The sequence below is a fragment of the Triticum aestivum genome, chromosome 1D, assembly GCF_018294505.1.
Source record: "Triticum aestivum cultivar Chinese Spring chromosome 1D, IWGSC CS RefSeq v2.1, whole genome shotgun sequence".
In the NCBI taxonomy this organism is placed as follows: domain Eukaryota; kingdom Viridiplantae; phylum Streptophyta; class Magnoliopsida; order Poales; family Poaceae; genus Triticum; species Triticum aestivum.
Window position 1 is genome coordinate 72152582 of NC_057796.1, and position 16221 is coordinate 72168802.

Genomic DNA, 16221 nt, shown 5'->3' on the forward strand with positions numbered 1-16221 from the left:
CTTATTTTTGGAAAATATTAAAAATACTGGAAGAAGAATCCACGTCAGGGGGGGCTCCACCTGTCCACGAGGGTGGGGGCATGCCCCCTGCCTCGTGGGCCCCCTAACGCTCCACCGACCTCAACTCCAACTCCATATATTCGTGTTCAGGGAGAAAAAAATTAGAGAGAAGGATTCATCGCGTTTTACGATACGGAGCCGCCGCCAAGCCCTAAACTCTCTCGGGAGGGCTGAAATGGAGTCCGTTCGGGCTCCGGAGAGGGGAATCCGTCGCCATCGTCATCATCAACCATCCTCCATCACCAATTTCATGATGCTCACCGCCGTGAGTGAGTAATTCCATCGTAGGCTTGCTGGACGGTGATGGGTTGGATGAGATCTATCATGTAATCGAGTTAGTTTTGTTAGGGTTTGATCCCTAGTATCCACTATGTTCTGAGATTGATGTTGCTATGACTTTGCTATGCTTAATGCTTGTCACTAGGTCCCGAGTGCCATGATTTCAGATCTGAACCTATTATGTTTTCATGAATATATGTGAGTTCTTGATCCTATCTTGCAAGTCTATAGTCACCTACTATGTGTTATGACCCGGCAACCCCGAAGTGACAATAATCGGGACCACTCCCGGTGATGATCATAGTTTGAGGAGTTCATGTATTCACTATGTGTTAATGCTTTGGTCCGGTACTCTATTAAAAGGACGCCTTAATATCCCTTAGTTTCCAATAGGACCCCGCTGCCACGGGAGGGTAGGACAAAAGATGACATGCAAGTTCTTTTCCATAAGCACGTATGACTATATTCGGAATACATGCCTACATTACATTGATGAATTGGAGCTAGTTCTGTGTCACCCTATGTTACGACTGTTACATGATGAACCACATCCGGCATAATTCTCCATCACCGATCCAATGCCTACGAGCTTTTCACATATTGTTCTTCGCTTATTTACTTTTCCGTTGCTACTGTTACAATAATTACAAAACCCAAAAATATTACTTTTGCTACCGTTACCGTTACTATCATACTACTTTGCTACTAAATACTTTGCTGCAGATATTAAGTTATCCAGGTGTGGTTGAATTGATAACTCAACTGCTAATACTTGAGAATATTCTTTGGCTCCCCTTGTGCCGAATCAATAAATTTGGGTTGAATACTCTACCCTCAAAAACTGTTGTGATTCCCTATACTTGTGGGTTATCAAGACTATTTTCTGGCGTCGTTGCCTGGGAGCATAGCTCTATTCTTTGAGTCACTTGGGATTTATATCTGTTGGTCACTATGAAGAACTTGAAAGACGCAAAAACAACAATTTATCCCCCAACTACGAGGGGATGTAAGGAACTGCCATCTAGCTCTGCACTTGATTCACCTTTTGTTTTGAGTAAGCTTGCGACACCTAAACCTGCTTCTGCTATTCAGTCTGATATGTCGCATGTTATTGATGATGCCACTTCTGTTATGCATGATACTTATGATGAAACTACTTCTATGCTTGATACTACTGTGCCACTTGGTGAATTTCTTGATGAACAACTTGCTAGGGCTAGAGAGAATGAAATTATTGAAACTGATAATATTGATGATAGTGATGATGAAGACTCTCCCCCTAATAAATATGAATTGCCTGTTGTGCCTGAGGGTTATGTTATGGATGAAGAAGCTGCTAGAGCTATTTTAGCTTGCAATGATAGATATGATCTTAAGAAGTTATTAGCTAAATGGAAGCAGCAATCTCTTAATCCTAGAATGAAACCTGACCCTGCTTTTGCTACTTCACCTATGTGTGTTACTGATAAGGATTATGAATTATCTATTGATCCTGATATAATTACTTTGGTTGAATCTGATCCTTTTTATGGTTATGAATCTGATACTGTTGTGGCACATCTTACTAAATTAAATGATATAGCCACCCTGTTCACTAATGATGAGAGAACTCGCTACTTCTATATCCTTAAAATATTTCCATTCTCATTAAAGGGTGATGATAAGATATGGTTTAATTCTCTTGATCCTGGTTGTGTGCGTAGCCCCAGGATATGATTTATTACTTCTCTGCTAAATATTTCCCTGCTCATAAGAAACAAGTTGCTTTAAGCGATATATATAATTTTATGCAAACTGAAGAAGAGAGTCTCCCACAAGCTTGGGGGAGGCTTCTCCAATTACTTAATGCTTTGCCTGATCATCCTCTTAAGAAAAATGAAATACTTGATATCTTTTATAATGGACTAATCGATGCTTCCAGAGATTACCTGGATAGTTGTGCTGGTTCTGTTTTCAGGGAAAGAACACCGGATGAAGCTGAAATTCTGTTGAATAATATGTTGACGAATGAAAATAACTGGACACTTCCTGAGCCAACTCCTGAGCTTGTTCCTAAACCAACTCCGAAGAAGAGAGGTGTTCTATTTCTCAGTCCTGAAGATATGCAAGAGGCAAAGAAATCTATGAAAGAAAAAGGTATTGAAGTTGAAGACGTTAAGAATTTACCTCCTATTGAAGAAATACATGGTCTAAATTTACCGCCTGTTGAAGAAACATATGACCTTAACTCATCACCTATTGAAGAAACTCATGGTCTTGATAACCCGACACAGGTAGTAAAGGTAAATTCTCTCTATAGATTTGATGAAGGTGATATTCCTCACTATAAGTCTGCTAGACAATGCTTAGAAGAGTTTGACAATTTTATTGTCAAACAAGAAAACTTTAATGCTTATTTTGGTAGACAATTGAAATACAATTCCGATATGCTTGAACACTTGGGTGATTATATGTCTAGAGTTAAAGGTGAACTTAAACTCATTAGTAAACATGCTTCTATGGTTACCACTCAAGTAGAACAAATACTTAAGGCTCAGAATGATTTGCTCAATGAATTAAATAGTAAGAATAATGACTATGCTGTTAGAGTGGCTACTAGAACTGGTAAAATGACTCAGGAACCTTTGTATCCTGAAGGCCACCCTAAGAGAATTGAGCAGGATTCTCAGAGAAATAATTTAGATGCACCTAGTCCTTCTAAAAAGAAGAAAAAGAAAAACGATAGGACTTTGCATGCTTCTAGTGAACCTATTGCTGAACCACCTGAGAATCCAAATGATATTTCTATTTCTGATGCTGAAACACATTCTGGTAACGAACATGAATCTAGTGATAATATTAATGAAGATGTTCATGATGATGCTCAACCTAGCAATGATAATGATGTAGAAATTGAACCTGTTGTTGATCTTGATAACCCACAATCAAAGAATCAACGTTACGACAAGAGAGACTTTGTTGCTAGGAAACATGGCAAAGAAAGACAACCATGGGTTCAGAAACCCATGCCTTTTCCTCCCAAACCATCCAAGAAAAAGGATGATGAGGATATGATTAGACCTATCTTTTTGCGTATGCGATTAACTGATATGCTCAAAATGAATCCTTATGCTAAGTATATGAAAGAAATTGTTACTAATAAAAGAAAGATACCGGAAGCTGAGATTTCCACCATGCTTGCTAATTACACTTTTAAGGGCGGAATACCAAAGAAACTTGGAGATCCAGGAGTACCAACTATAGCATGCTCCATTAAAAGAAACTATGTTAAAACTGCTTTATGTGATCTTGGAGCCGGCGTTAGTGTTATGCCTCTCTCTTTATATCGTAGACTTGACTTGAATAAGTTGACACCTACTGAAATATCTTTGCAAATGGCTGATAAATCAACTGCTATACCTGTCGGTATTTGAGAGGATGTGCATTTTGTGGTTGCAAACATCACTATTTTAACGGACTTTGTTATTCTTGATATTCCCGAGGACGATAGTATGTCTATTATTCTTAGAAGACCCTTTTTGAATACTGCAGGGGCTGTTATTGATTGCAACAAAGGCAATGTGACTTTTCATGTTAATGGCAATGAACATACGGTACGCTTTCCGAGGAAACAACCTCAAGTTCATAGTATCAACTCTATTGGAAAAATTCCATCGATTATTTTTGGAGGTTTTGAATTTCCTCTTCCTACTATCAAAAAGAGATATGATATTCTTATTATTGGGGATGTGCATATCCCGTTGAGGTAACATAGTGTTATTCGAAATTTCTCCGGTTCCATTTTATTCGGAATGAGTTTGTTAACAAGACTTGACCAACCTTGTTAGTGGATTCCTTTTGATGAGCATGAGATGGATGAAGTTAGAAAGCACAACCTTTTGTACCCTCCTTTTAATTTCTGTTATTTAGATTAAATAAAGCAAAAATAGTATTTTCTGTCATTTTTTGAATTATCCGTGCAATATAAAAATACCCCGAAAATAAAAGTTCTCCAAATGCCCTGAAATTGGAATATGATTTTTTCTGGAATATTTGAGAATATCTGGCACTGAGAACACAACAGGGGGAGCAAGCACCTGGACACGAGGGTCCAAGGCGCGCCCACCCCTACAGGGCGTGCCCCCTGCCTCGTGGGGCCACAGTGGCTCCCCTCCACTTATTCCTGCACCCACACACTTCTTCTTCCTCCCCAAAAAATCACCATCCAGCTCAAGCACGAGTTCTAGCTCATTTTGCTGTGATTTTCGATCTCCTTGCTCAAAGCACCTCTCACAAAACTGCTTTAGGGGATTGTTCCTTGGTATGTGACTCCTCCAATGGTCCAATTAGTTTTTTTTCTAGTGCTTTATTCATTGCAAATTTGTGCTGCCTAGGTGACCATGTTCTTGAGCTTGCATGTCAAATTTATATGGTTCCAAGTAGTTCTAATGCATGATATAGGCTCTAGGCACTTGTAGGAGTAGTTGCTATCAATTTTGTTGAGCTTGGTTCACTTTTATTTGAAGTTACTAAAATTTTCAGAAATTTTTCAGAGGAAGAATATGTTTAGGAAAATGTACCAAGGTGGTCCTTCAAGGAAGCAAGGACCCAGGCTTGCAATGCGTGATGCTGATGATGAACCACCAAGGGACGCCCAGTGCGTCCTTGTGAATGGCCTTCGGAAAACTTTATGGATCGAGCGGGAATCAAGGAAGAATTTAACGCGTATTTGTGTAACGCTGATCTTGTGAGCTTCGAGGGAGAAAAGTGCCGCCAATACCACTATCTCACTAGTTCATTTGTGAGGGGTTTGAATATTCATCTTCACGTAATTCTCAAACTGTCCTATTTGATCTCTATGAAAAATCTTACACTATGGACTCAGAGGATTTTACCAATGCTTGCAAACCTCCACAATGGGGTAGTACTAGTGAACCTCGCAAATCTGAATTTAGAGAATTTCTTGCTAATATAACTGTGGGGGAATCTAGAGATATAGCACAAGCTACCATAGGGAGCATTCATTTTCCTGCTATACATTACTTTGCTCTCTTTATAGGTAGGTGCATAAATGGTAAGGATGAAGCATGTCACATGTGTGTCCCTGACCTCAGTATTCTTAGGAGTGCTAGTTTAGGAGATAAATCTTATAATTTGGGGGCCAATGTTGCACGTAGGTTGCATCATAATAGATTTAATGGAGATTTCTTTGGTGGAATTTATGCAACCCGCTTAGCTGATTTTCTTGGTGTAACCATACGCGATGATGATATTGAATTGCCTCCTACTTATCTAGACTTTAATGCTATGGTTCACCATCAGGTTGTCGAGAGGAATGAACCACCTCTCCAGTACATACTAATCTTTGACAGGCGCCACGCCGTCAATATTGTGCTTCCTACCCCTACTCTCTTTGACTTTCAGGAAAAAGGGAGACATTACATAACCAGAGAGGAGGCGGAGGAGTATAGGAGGAGGGCTGAGATAGCTCGCCTCCAAGCTGCAGCACACGATGCAATGACCGCTGCATCTCAGTACGACCGTGGTTATAACTTTGGATATCCGCCAGGCCATCCGTGGCAATAAACCAACTTAGGCCAAAAGCCTAAGCTTGGGGGAGTACGTATTTCCCACCGACATTACATTTATGTTCACACACTCATTGCTAGATGTCGGTGCTCATACTTTTTCACTGTAATATCCATGCTAGTTTACTTTCTTTTTCTTGCTTTCTTCTTGTGTGTTTGATAAACCTTAAGAAAACCAAAAAAATTAGTAGTAGCTTTTAGTTAGTTTACTTTTCATGTTGTAGTAGTAATAATTAAAAAGAAGATGTCGTGGAATTGTCACGGCAGATGTCCTAGGGCTAGGACTTAGTCGTGGAGCCATCGCTACTAGGAAGCTTGAAGGGGTTATGCAGGACAAGGAACACGAGGGTTTATACTGGTTCGGCCCCTTACGGTGAAGGTAAAAGCCTACGTCCAGTTTGGGGTGATCTTGATTAGGGTTACGATCGCCGGGAGTTAAACAACTATGCCCGGCTCTCGAAGAGATTGTTGTCGCCCTTAAACCGCTGCCGGGTCGTCCCTTTATATAGGGAGGAACACACCCAGCAGCCCTTAGAGTCCCGGCCGGCTCATAAGAGTGTCCGGCTCGGACTCTAAACTATACTTGCCTTACGCTACAAGTTCTACTATAATAATGATTGTAACTACGGGCCTTAAGCCATATCCGGGTCTCAGCCCATCTCTGGCCCATCGTCTTGAACCTTGGCTCCGGGCTTCTGGCAACGACCGTACAAGTAACCCGGCCCCTCCTGGCGGGTGACTCTAAGGTCCATATCCTCAACATTAGGCCCCAGATTGATTTGAGCCGGTCATGTCAATCTTCAACTCTTCTGACAGAAAAAATCTCTGGCTTACCATTCATGTGAAGGCCGTAACCCGGAGTGACGTCATCCTCTGGACTCCGGATAATCCGCCATGACGTCATCCTCCATTAAGTCCGTTTTTTACTCCGCCAGATCCGCAACGGATCTTTGCTTTACTGTCATTCCAAAAATCGAGGCGTCATGGGGGGGGAGATAACCACGCCGTGGTCTCCTTGAATCTCACGCCCACTTATGACCTTGCCTTATAAATAGGCCGGCCCAACAGGCTCTTCTCACGCTCTCTTCTTCCTCCTCGCGCCGTCGCTCCTCTGCCCGAGCTCTGCCACTGCCGCCGCCGTCGCGCCCTTGATCTTCATCAACCCGGCCGCTGCATCACCTTGACTCGGACCAGATAACGGCGGCGACTTCCGCTCTTCCCCAACTCCGGTGAGTCTCCTCTGCCTTGCTAGAACAGATCTGTGGTAGAGTTCAAACAGTTCACCCGTGTTCTTCGCCATTGTCCGCAGGCTTTAGTAGTTCTTGTAATTGCCACCCTTGCTTGATCTCAGATATGTATAGACTTGCTGCAATAGTTGTTTATTACTCATTTCACCTGCAAAACACACTTCTTTCCACTGCATAAGATCTCCTTCGAGCTCAAGAACTCCCCTGCGTCCGCATTTTAGGTCTAGAAAATTTTCTTTGCTCCGACCATTTTGATCCAAAAAAGTTACGGTAGTATGTGAAATCTGTTTTACCACACTTAGTAAAAACTGCAATCATTGAATCTTGGCGGCTTACATTTCCGGCTTAAAGAAAACACGCGCCGTAGAACTTTCCGGTTTAAAGAGAACCATGCTCCGTAGAAACCTCCGGCTTAACTGTGGTAAAGCCGTAGATAACCAACTTACTCTGAATTCCCCTGTGGCTTAAATAACCCACTGTATCTGAATATATATCATTAGTCCCCTTTATAAGCCGCCATCTTAGCTTAAATGATAGATCCCCGGCTTATAATTAACCCGGAGACTTTTCTCTTTATCATAGACCACCAACCTTCACCATGCCTCCCAAGGCTCCCATCACTTGCAACTGGATGAGATCCAACGTCACTGACGAGACCTTGGCCAATTTCGTTAAGTCCGGATATTTGCCTAAGAAGGAAACCATGTCCTACCGTGCCCCTGACCCGTCGGAAGAGAGACCACAACCAAGGGACGGGGAGGTAGTGATCTTCGCAGACCATATGAGCCGGGGCTGCGCACCGCCCGGCTCAAAGTTCTTCAGGGACGTGCTCAACTTCTTTGACCTACGGCCTCAGGATATAGGACCCAACTCCATATCCAACATCTGCAACTTCCAAGTCTTTTGCGAAGTGTACCTTGGAGAAGAGCCCAGTTTACTGCTTTTCAGAGAGCTGTTCTACTTAAACCGCCAAAATGAGTGTGCCAACGGGCCAAGTCTGGAATTAGGCGGCATCTCCATCCAGCGGCGTAGGGACTGTCTTTTCCCTTATGCAGAGCCGCCGAGCCACCCCAAGGACTGGAATATGACTTGGTTCTACTGCCAAGATACGTCCCCGGCTGACGAGAACCCGCTGCCCGGCTTTCGCCCAACACGTCTAGAGCCGACTCATCCGCTATCGGACAAACTGACTGCAGCGGAACGCCAGCCTCTGCTTCCAACTATCAATAAGATCAAGGCCCTGCTAGTCAACGGTCTGAATGGGATTGACCTGGTCCGGGTCTGGATCTCATGGCGGGTGATCCCATTGAGCCGCCGCCCCTGCTTAATTTGTGAGTACACCGGGCGAAAAGATGACCCGCAGAGGCACAGTCGCAATGATCTTCCAGAAGACGTTGCAGAAGAAGAGACCAAGGCTCTGTTAAACGAGAGTCTGGCAGATTGTGGAAGGACCGGGTTAGCCCCCTTCTGCAAGACCAATCCAGCCCCAGCGGTAAGCCGCTGACTTTAACCTTTCAATTTCTTCTGCATGTAACCCTGATCTGAACTGTTTTAAGAATCAATCATTGTATCTTTCAGGCTGATGACAAATTCTGGCGGGTCAAATATGACCATGAAGCGGCCAAGAAGGCCAGGAAGGCGTAGAAAGCCGCCAAGAAAGCCGCCCCTCGCAAAAAGGGAAGCAGACCCACTGCTTCGGAGCTAATGCAATTAAGCGACAGCTCCGAGTCAGAGGTAACCCTTAAGCCTTTAAATTCTTGCTGTATTTGTTGTTTGCGGCTGTCCGCCTTATTAATACTCGCTTATTGACAGGATGACACCAGCGCCAGTAACCCGGTGGTTGAAGAGGTAACATCACTTTCCTCCGGCTCGGAGCCCTTGCCACAGCTGAAAGTCCGAAGGGTAACCCGGAAAGTAAGCTTTTCACATCCTTTAGCTCATCAAGACCCTCAATTTCTTTTGAAGCAACAGGTTCACGAAAGCCGGCGTCACACCCGGGCCCGCAAGGACACCGACCTCTCCGCCGGGTTACCCGACGCAACAAGGAAGCGTCGCACTGAGGTTTTTTCTCACTTGTACCCTTTTCATCCGTTGGCGGGCGTTATCCGTCAGCCACTCAACTCTTCTGACTCCAATTATCAGGAGACCTCCCCCTCTTCGGGTGACTCCATGCAGTCAAACCTGCCGGCCTTCAAGACTGCGCCCGGGTAACAACAATCTTCTTACATTACCTTTGTCTGTACTTACTCTTTGTATGCCTAACACTTCTGTCTTTTCAGCGCCCAAGCAAAGCTCACCAAAAGAGCGAAGAAAACCAGGTCAGCCGGAGTGCTAGACTTACCTGACCCGGAGGCGACGGCTCAAGAGCCGCCAGCTGCCTCCGCCCCCGAAGCCACCACTCCAATGGACACGGCGCCTGAGGCCCCTGCCCCGACTACCAAGGCAACAGCCGAAGCTTCGGTTAATCCGGAGGCCTCCGGCTCAGCTCCACCAACAGACGACCCGGACGTGGTAATCACCCGGACGGAATTCGTTGAGCCGGGGAGACCGACCGCGTTGGCCAAATGCTCCGCGAAGGGGGAGTTGCTGCAGCCCCACCGGGTGAACCTGGACCTCTCCGGCTACACCGACCTAAGTATTGGAGAGCTCGTCTCTGGCTACATCAGCCAAGTACACAAAAGTCAGGACGCCGAGGTCGCCATGGTCAACCAGATCCAACAAAAATCTGAGGTATCCTTCTGCTGTCTTCTTATTTACTGCATAGTTACCTTTGCCATGCTAGCCCCCAAGTCGACGACTTATGCATGAATATGTTGTAGACTTAGGTTCCGGCTTACTCAACTGAGCCGGCAATATGTAGATAGATACGTTCAATATGCATTAGCCCCCAAGTGCCAAGTGTCTTTGCTTGGAAAGCGCTTGGGACTTATATAATGACTATTAATAACCCGGAAATATATGCAGGCTGTTGGCAAGAAATTAGAGGCGGACCTTGCGGATCTCAAGAGCCGGCTGAAAATGCAGGAGATGGAGACCCGGAAGGCAAACGCCAAGTTTGTATCCAGCATCGCCACCCAAGAAAAATTGAAGACCGAGTTTGATGCTGAGAGAAAGGTCTGGGTCGAAGAAAAGGCCGCACTGGTGACCCGGGCGGAACAGGCGGAGAAGGCTCTCGCGGAGAAGACCGCCGAGCTCTCCGGCCTAAAGCGCCAGGTTTCCCAAATGGTGGCTGCTATCTTCGGTAAGTCGCCTCACCGGCTTTCATCAAGTTAGTATATGTCATGATTCATCCTTGTCACCGGCTTATCTGACTCTATTAAACAGGTCCCAGGAGCGCCAACCTCAACCAGAGCGGGGTCACCAAGTTAAAGGCCGTGTACACCCTGGTGGAACAGCTCTACACCGGGTCACGGCGTGCCTTAGCTATGGTGGCCCTATCCAACGAGGTGCCAACTCATCTGGCCAAAGTCCTGCGCCGGCTCGCTGTTCTGCCGCAACGGATCCAGGAGCTAGGACGAGCCTCCGTGAGAGCCGGAGCAATCGCCGCGCTGAGCTGGGCCAAGGCATTCCTGCCGGAGCTAGACCCGGCAGACATCGCCCTGGGTTACCCAAGCCTGAAGGAAGACGGCTCAGCCTTCGACCAGAGGGACTTCGCGGCGTGTGTGAAGGTTGTACGCTTGGTGGCCACCATCATCGGGAACGACACCGACTTAACCAAGTACCAGCCGGGTTACGATGCGGAGAATCAGAGGATTCCAACCCCTTGCTATGAAGCTCTCAATCTGATTCCTCCGGCTCGTCAGCACACCTTCGCCCCGGAGATTGACCCGGCCGGGTTAATTGACGAAGAAGCCCAGTTCGAAGCTCTCAGCGGCATCGACTGGAAATCATCCACCTTCGAGGTCTTAGGATCAGCCGGAGGAGAAGACAGGAATGAGCCGGGGACTTCAACCCAGCAGGCATCATAGTTTAGCTGGCGGGTTACCAAACATTGTTCCACCTTTTAGACATGAAGAGTTATTGTAATAGAGTAGGTGCAACAATTTATCTCTGCCGTGCCATCGTGCACGTTTTGAATGCGAAAGCCCTTTGAATTTGTCTCTTTGATGTTTCTCCGGGTCATAATCATTCCATTGCTTTTCTTAACCTCAAAAGGTGCCTTTAAGTATCTGCATGTAAAGGAAAATCACAAGTCTCGAGGCGGCTTACCGCCCTGAGATTCAGGTGTTTGAGATAAATAACCCGGAATATGAATCAAAAAAGACTGGTCCTTAATTATACTCTGAACATAGCCGTAACAATCACACTTAACAGCCTGTAAGTATACCTCCGGTTTAAATAACCCGGTGCAGTAAGTTGACACCAAAATCAAGCCGACACGTGAAACCCGGCCATGCACACCTCCGAGTAAATTTGTGAAAAAGCAGAAGAACTTAGGGGCTTCCGGTTCGAATACGACCAGAGACCCGGCCCCAAGGGGTTAAGCTAAGATTCGGATACGACCATATAGCCCCCAGTGGGTGTGGCGATGCCAATCAAGAGGGTACCGACAGCTATGTTCTCTTTGGTTCGAATACGACCCATGTTTGAACAAGAAGCCCCCAAGTGATTCTTAAAATTGTTTAACGACGCTGATTCGAATACGATCCACGTCGGTTCTCAGAGGGGTGAAACTATGATTCAAATATGACCAAAGGCAACCTCCCAATGAGCTCGGCACTTTTCCAATCAAATGGGTATCGACAGCTATGTTCTCTTTGGTTCGAATACGACCCATGTTTGAACAGGAAGCCCCAAGTGACTTTACTGCTTACGGCTAGATTCGAATACGATCATAAGCCGGATCCTCCTTTAAGTTAGCATGTAATCTTGTAATAAAAACAACACACGCATATTTGGAGGAGAAAAAAGGACAGAGGTCCTGCTTTATTACTTATCATAATATATACATGGCTGAGATAAATATGTACACTACGAGAGCCGGTAGCTCAAGTGTAGTAAGGCCGAAGCTGAGCTATGTTCCACGGTCGACGGGTCTCTTCCTCAGACTTACATGAATCTTTGTGCTCCCGAATGTCAATGAGGTAATATGACCCGCTGTGCAAGTTCTTGCTGACCACAAAGGGCCCTTCCCAAGGTGGGGATAACTTATGTGCATCTGTTTGATCCTGGATGAGCCGGAGCACAAGGTCGCCTTCCTGGAAGACCCGGGATTTGACCCGGTGGCTATGATAACGGCGCAGGTCTTGTTGGTAAATCGCTGAACGGGCTGCTGCCACATCACGCTGTTCGTCCAACAAGTCCAGAGCATCTTGGCGCGCCTGTTCATTATCCATCTCAACATAAGCCGCCACGCGAGGTGAATCGTGACGGATGTCGCTGGGTAGGACTGCTTCTGCTCCATAAACCATGAAGAAAGGCGTGAAGCCTGTAGACCTGTTAGGAGTAGTGTTGATGCTCCATAAGACGGAGGGCAACTCCTCCACCCAACAACCCGGTGTCCGTTGCAAAGGGACCAAAAGCCGGGGCTTGATGCCCTTCAGAATTTCCTGGTTAGCTCTCTCAGCTTGACCATTGGACTGAGGATGAGCCACTGAAGAAACATCAAGTCGGATATGATCTCGTTGACAAAATTCTTCCATAGCGCCTTTGGAGAGATTGGTGCCATTGTCAGTTATAATGCTGTGCGGAAAAACCAAAGCGGAAAATCACCTTTTTCATAAATTGAACCGCCGTGGCTGCATCGCACTTGCTAACTGGCTCAGCTTCCACCCACTTTGTGAATTTGTCAACTGCCACCAAGAGGTGGGTCTTCTTATCCTTGGACCGTTTAAAAGGCCCAACCATATCAAGCCCCCAGACCGCAAAGGGCCAAGTAATTGGGATCATCCTCAACTCCTGAGCCGGCACATGAGCTCGTCGTCAGAACCTTTGGCAACCATCACATTTACTGACCAAGTCCTCTGCATCAGCATGAGCCGTCAGCCAATAAAAACCATGACGGAAAGCTTTAGCTACAAGGGATTTTGAGCCGGCATGATGGCCACAATCCCCTTCATGAATCTCCCGCAAGATCTCTTGGCCTTCCTCAGGGGAGATACAACGTTGAAATGCCCCTGAAACACTGCGATGATGTAACTCGCCATCGATGACGATCATTGACTTAGCCCGCCGGGTTATTTTCCTGGCCAAAGTTTCATCCTCAGGCAACTCTCCCCGGGTTATATAAGCCAAATATGGCATTGTCCAGTCTGGTATGACATGAAGAGCCGCCACCAGTCGTGCCTCTGGGTCAGGGATAGCCAAGTCCTCCTCTGTAGGCAACTTAATCGAAGGGTTATACAGGACATCCAAGAAAGTGTTAGGCGGCACCGGCTTTCGTTGAGAGCCTAACCGGCTTAAGGCATTAGCCGCCTCGTTCTTCCTGCGATCAATGTGGTCCACTTGGTATCCCTGAAAATGCCCAGCAATGGCATCAACCTCACGGCGATAAGCCGCCATGAGAGGGTCCTTAGAATCCCACGTGCCTGACACTTGTTGAGCCACCAAGTCGGAGTCACCAAAGCACCTTACCCGGCTTAAGCTCATCTCCTTAGCCACCCGAAGACCGTGGAGCAAAGCCTCGTATTCAGCCGCATTGTTAGTGCAAGGAAACATCAACTGTAGCACATAATGGAACTTGTCACCCTTAGGGGAAGCCAATACAACGCCAGCCCCCGAGCCCTCCAGCTCTCTGGACCCATGAAAGTGAATAGTCCAATAAGTGTTATCCGGCTTTTGCTCAGGCACTTGTGACTCTGTCCAATCGTTGATGAAATCCACCAAAGCCTGAGATTTAACAGCAGTGCGCGGCACATATTTGAGGCCATGAGGTCCAAGTTCTATAGCCCACTTAGCAATTCTCCCTGTGGCCTCTCTGTTTTGAATAATATCGCCAAGAGGGGCAGAACTGACCACAGTGATGGGATGACCCTGAAAATAATGCTTAAGCTTCCGGCTCGCCATGAACACACCATATACGAGCTTCTGCCAATGCGGGTACCATTGTTTGGACTCAATGAGCACCTCGCTGACATAATAAACCGGCCGCTGAACCGGATGCTCCTTACCCGCCTCCTTGCGCTCCACCACAATAGCCACGCTGACGGCTCGCGCGTTTGCCGCCACATACAGTAGCAAGGGCTCCTTGTCAACCAGAGCAGCAAGGACTGGGGGCTCTGCCAGCTGCTTTTTCAAATCCTCAAAAGCGGTATTAGCTGCATCATTCCAGACAAAATTATCAGTTTTCTTCATCAACTGATATAAGGGCATAGCCTTCTCACCCAAACGGCTTATAAACCGGCTTAAAGCAGTGATGCGACCCGCCAAACGATGAACATCATTTATACACGCCGGCTTAGCTAGGGAGGTGATGGCCTTGATCTTCTCCGGGTTAGCCTCAATGCCTCTGTCAGAAACCAAGAAGCCCAACAGTTTGCCTGCAGGAACACCAAAAACACACTTGGCCGGGTTAAGCATCATCTTATAGACCCGGAGATTATCAAAGGTTTCCCTTAAGTCATCTATCAGAGTTTCCTCCTTGATGGATTTAACCACAATATCGTCCACGTAAGCGTGAACATTGCGCCCGATCTGTTTATGAAGACAATTCTGTACACAACGCTGGTAAGTCGCCTGTGCACACTTGAGTCCAAAGGGCATAGACACATAGCAGAAGGCTCCAAAGGGAGTGATGAACGCCGTCTTCTCCTGGTCCTTAACTGCCATCTTAATCTGATGATACCCAGAATAAGCATCCAAGAAACTTAAGCGTGCACAACCTGCCGTAGCATCAATGATTTGATCAATATGGGGGAGGGCAAAAAAATCAGCCGGACACGCCTTGTTCAAGTCCGTGTAGTCCACACACATCCGCCAGGTGCCGTTCTTCTTGAGTACGAGCACCGGGTTAGCCAACCATTCTGGGTGAAAAACTTCAACAATAAACCGGGCCGCCAAGAGCCGGGCCACTTCTTCACCAATAGCTTTCCGCCTCTCCTCATTAAACCGTCGAAGGAACTGTCTGACCGGCTTAAATTTCGGGTCAACATTGAGAGTATGCTTAGCGAGTTCTCTAGGTACACCTGGCATGTCAGAAGGCTTCCATGCAAAGATGTCCCTATTCTCACGGATGAACTTGATGAGCGCGCTTTCCTATTTTGGATCCAGGTTGGCACTGATGCTAAACTGCTGAGAGGAATCTCCTGGAACAAAATCAACAAGCTTAGTTTCATCAGCCGACTTAAATTTCATCGCCGGCTCAGTCTCCGTAGTCGGCTTCTTCAGAGAGGTCATGTCTGTTGGGTCAACATTTTCTTTGTAAAACTTCAACTCTTCTGTAGCACAAACAGACTCTGCATAGGCTGCATCACCTTCCTCACACTCCAAAGCCACTTTCCGGCTGCCGTGAACCGTAATGGTCCCATTGTGACCCGGCATCTTGAGCTGCAGGTACACATAACACGGCCGTGCCATGAACTTGGCGTAAGCCGGCCGTCCAAATATAGCATGGTATGGACTTCTTATCTTGACCACCTCAAAGGTTAACTTCTCCACCCTGTAGTTGTTCTCATCACCAAAAGCCACTTCCAATTCAATCTTGCCGACTGGATAAGCCGACTTACCAGGTACCACACCATGGAAGATAGTGTTTGACTGGCTGAGGTTCTTATCAACCAGCCCCATATGGCGAAAAGTCTCATAATAGAGGATGTTGATACTGCTGCCTCCATCCATGAGTACCTTTGTGAACTTATAACCTCCCACCTGAGGAGCCACCACTAAGGCCAAGTGGCCCGGGTTATCCACCCGGGGAGGGTGATCCTCCCTACTCCACACTATAGGCTGCTCAGACCACCGCAAGTAGCGTGGAATCGCTGGCTCAACAGCATTCACAGCCCTCTTGTGAAGCTTCTGATCTCGTTTGCACAAACTAGTGGTGAACACATGATATTGTCCACCGCTAAGCTGCTTTGGGTTGGTCTGATAACCCCCCTGCTGCTGTTGATGACCCTGACCAGACTGTTGAT